The sequence below is a fragment of the Capra hircus genome, chromosome 11 (assembly GCF_001704415.2).
Source record: "Capra hircus breed San Clemente chromosome 11, ASM170441v1, whole genome shotgun sequence".
NCBI classification, from domain to species: Eukaryota; Metazoa; Chordata; class Mammalia; order Artiodactyla; family Bovidae; genus Capra; species Capra hircus.
Window position 1 is genome coordinate 23480785 of NC_030818.1, and position 4353 is coordinate 23485137.

Here is a 4353-nt window from a genome sequence, read left to right on the forward strand (position 1 = left end):
TTTTTTTATGTAATAATCAGATACAAGCCTTGCTTCCTTTCCCAAGTCCATTTTCTCATGCCTCTTTCCACATATGTGTCAGTAGCATGAAAATGATAAGAAAACAAACAAATATAAAATGGGTCAAACAATTGCACTGATACTTCACAAAGAAGGTACATGAATGAATAATAAAACGTCAAAGAAGTTCAACATCATCAGTTATCAGGGACATGCAATAAAAACCACCAACACCCATTAGAATGGTTAAATTTTAAAAAGAAAAATGTGGTCCTTCCGCCACGGCAGCCATTGTAGAACAACAGCCATGGCTATGTGCTACCCTATGGCCGTGGGTCACAGCAAGGGTGACAGGTGACCAAGAACGTGGGCAAGCCGAGGCACAGCTGCTGCTGCGGGCGTCTCACCAAACACACCAAGTTCATGCGGGACATGATCCGGGAGGTGTGTGGCTTCTCCCCTTTCGATCGAGGAGCCATGGAGCTGCTCAAGGTCTCCAAGGACAAGTGGGCCCTCAAGTTCATCAAGAAAAGGGTGGCGACACACATCCATGCAAAGAGGAAGAGAGAGGAGCTGAGCAACATTTTTCTGCCATGAGGAAAGCGGCAGCCAAGGACTGAGCCCTTCCCCTCTGTTCACAATAAATCTTGCCAAAAACTAAAAAATAAATAAATTAAAATAAAAAATAAAAATGTGACGTTACCAAGTATGGGAGAGAATGTGGAGCAACTGGAATGCTCTTACATTGTTGATAGTATTGCACAATGGGATGGGCAGTTTGAGAAATTTAAAGCAATATGTATGTCACTTATCATATGATTTAGCAGTCCCATTATGTAAGAACAGATAAACAAAATAAAATGTGTGAAAACACACACATACAACTTATGCATGAGTATTCAGATTTTTATTTATCTTAGAGTCTGGAAACACCTGAAGTTGTCAATCAAATGGAGAATCAGTTCAATTCAGTTCAGTCACTCAGTCGTGTCCGATTCTTTGCGACCCCATGAATTGCAGCACTCCAGGCCTCCCTGTCCATCACCATCTCCCGGAGTTCACTCAGACTCACGTCCATCAAGTCCGTGATGCCATCCAGCCATCTCATCTTCTGTCTTCCCCTTCTCCTCCTGCCCCCAATCCCTCCCAGCATCAGAGACTTTTCCAATGAGTCAACTCTTCACATGAGGTGGCCAAAGTACTGGAGCTTCAGCTTTAGCATCATTCCTTCCAAAGAAATCCCAGGGTTGATCTTCAGAATGGACTGGTTGGATCTCCTTGCAGTCCAAGGGACTCTGAAGAGTCTTCTCCAACACCACAGTTCAAAAGCATCAATTCTTCCGTGCTCAAACTTCTTCACAGTCCAGCTCTCATATCCATACATGACCAATGGATAAACAAATTATCTTTTAACCATCCTATAAAATTCCAGTCAGCAATAAAATGAACAATATCATAGCTGTAACTAAAACACACTTTGTTAAGTGAAAGAATCCATAAGCAAAAGATAGGTACTGTTTAATTCTATTTACATGAAATTCTATAAAAGGCAAAGCTAGTAATGACAGAAAACAGATTAGTGGATGCCTGGAGATAAGAAGGGGTCACTTTAAACAGTCATAACAGAGCCTTTGGGGGTGATGGATATTGTATTTTCATTGTAATGAAAGATATACAATTTTATACAATTAGAAAATATGTCAAATGGTACTCCTAAAAGAGTAATTTTGTATATAAATTATAGCCAATAACTATTGAAAAGTAAGTCCTAGAATTAGGCACTCTTATACACTGTAGATGGAACTGTAAATTGGTGCAATCTTTTTGGAAGAACATCTATGACAATTAAAGTATTTTCTTTGTTATGTAGTTCCACATTTAGATATTTACTCTACAGAAATTATCACTTGTATATAAAGATGTAAAGGAAAGATTGTTCACTGAAACAGTTTTTAACATCAAGCAATACTCAACATTAGCCTGCTTAAATCAATGATAGCATATCTATACAATGGAAAAACATGCATCTGTTATAAAATATAACTTGTTGTTAAGTCAGTAAGTCATGTCCAACTCTTTGTTAACCCATGGGCTGTAGCCCACCAGGTTCCTCTGTCCATGAGGTTTTCCAGGCAAGAATACTGGAGTGGGTTGCCTTCCTACTCCAGGAGATCTTCCTGAACCACAGACTGAACCTGAATCTCTTGTGTCTCCTGCACTGGCAGGTGGATTCTTTACTTCTGAGCTACAGCTGGAATCTGCATGGAAAGTTTCTAACATATATAAAATCAAAAGTGTTAAGGCACAGAACAATGTGTATGTTATAATAATCTGTATTTAAAAACTCTCACCTTTTTTAAAATTAACTTTTGTTAGAGTATAGTTGATTTTCAATGTTGTATTAGTTTCTGCCATACAGCAAAGTGAATCAGTTATACATATATCCACTCTTTTTTAATATTATTTTCCTGAATAGGTCATTACAGATTATTGAGTAGAGTTCACTGTGCTATACAGTAAGTCCTTATTAGTTATATATGTTGTATATAGTAGTGTGTACATGTCAGTCTCAATAGCCCAATTTATCCCTCCTCCCTAGATTTGTTTTCTTCTTATGTGATTCTCTTTCTGTTTCGTAAACAAGTCCATTCTTACCATCTTTTAGATTCCACATGTAAGTAATATATTTTTCTTTCTCTGTCCAAAGGGAAAATATCGAATTATACATAAATGTACATGTGTTTATACATGATGAAACTTTAAATATATCTTTAAATTTTTCTGCAAGGTAGTTGTTTAAAGAAAAAAAAACTATTATACATGGCAGCATTATAGACTATTTAGAAGATAAGTAGCAAGAGCATATAGGACAGAAAAGTGTTAAATAGAATTATATGCTTGTAAATTTCATATATTTGTTTGGGTATAAACTGTGATAAGCTAAGATACAGTGAAATCAAATAAAATGCAAAAAGGTGTATCTTAAAACTCCACAGAGAAAACACAAATCAAATCCCACACTGCAAGCAAGATGCTTTACCATCTGAGCCACCAGGGAAGTATAGAAAAAATGTTACTAATCAAAAAACATAAAACTGAGGAATATAGGCTACATCAGTGTTTGGAATAAATGCCAAACATAAAATAAATGGGAAAGGAATGAATACTTTAAAGGTATTGATTGTAAGACCAAATTTAAAAAAAAATCAAGACTGTCTATATGATACGAATTGATGCTTTTGAGCTGTGGTGTTGGAGAAGACTCTTGCGAGTCCCCTGGACTGCAAGGAGATCCAACCAGTCCATTCTGAAGGAGATCAGCCCTGGGTGTTCTTTGGAAGGAATGATGCTAAAGCTGAAACTCCAGTACTTTGGCCACCTCATGTAAAGAGTTTACTCATTGGAAAAGACTCTGATGCTGGGATGGATTGGGGGCAGGAGGAGAAGGGGACGACAGAGGATGGGATGGCTGTATGGCATCACCGACTCGATGGACGTGAGTTTGAGTGAATTCCGGAAGATGGTGATGGACAAGGAGGCCTGGCATGCTGCAATTCATGGGGTCACAAAGAGTCAGACACGACTGAGTAACTGAACTGAACTGAGACTGCTTTAAAATAAAATGATGGTGAAATGTATACCTTGAGAACACCAAGAATAAGAAAGCAGGAATGGGTATATTAACATCAGACAAAGTATGCTGTACTTCATCACCAAAAGTGGAATTTCAAATACAAAAGTAAAACTAAAAAATTTAAAGAAAAAATAGACAAATTACAAGCAACTTTGGAAATTTTAACACTACCCTATCAATAGCTGATAGGAATCATAAAAGTCAATAAAGATATAGAAGGCTTCTTAACACCATTAAGAAATTGGCTTATTTGACATTGGATTACTACATCTAACAATTATGGAGTATACATCATTTTCAAGTACGCATGAAACATTCACCAACATAGACAAAGTGCTGGGCCATAAAACAGAGCTCTATAAACATCAAAATATCAAAATAATGTGAAGTATATTATCTGACCAGAACAGTATTAATTTAGAAATCAGTAGAACAAAGGAAGAATTCGAATGGAAACAAATTGCCAACAACTAGAATAAGGCAATGGCACCCCACTCCAATAGTCTTGCCTGGCAAATCCCATGGACGGAGGAGCCTGGTGGGCTGCCATCCATGGGGTCTCAGTCGGACACGACTGAGCGACTTCACTTTCACGTTTCAGTTTCATGCATTGGAGAAGGAAACGGCAACCCACTCCAGAGTTCTTGCCTGGAGAATCCCAGGGGCGGCGGAGCCTGGTGGGCTGCCGTCTATGGGGTCGCACAGAGTCAGACACGACT

General features: G+C 38.1%; 1 pseudogene; it reads left to right on the forward strand.

Moving 5' to 3' along the window:
• On the forward strand, positions 308 to 620 carry LOC102186970 (annotated as a pseudogene).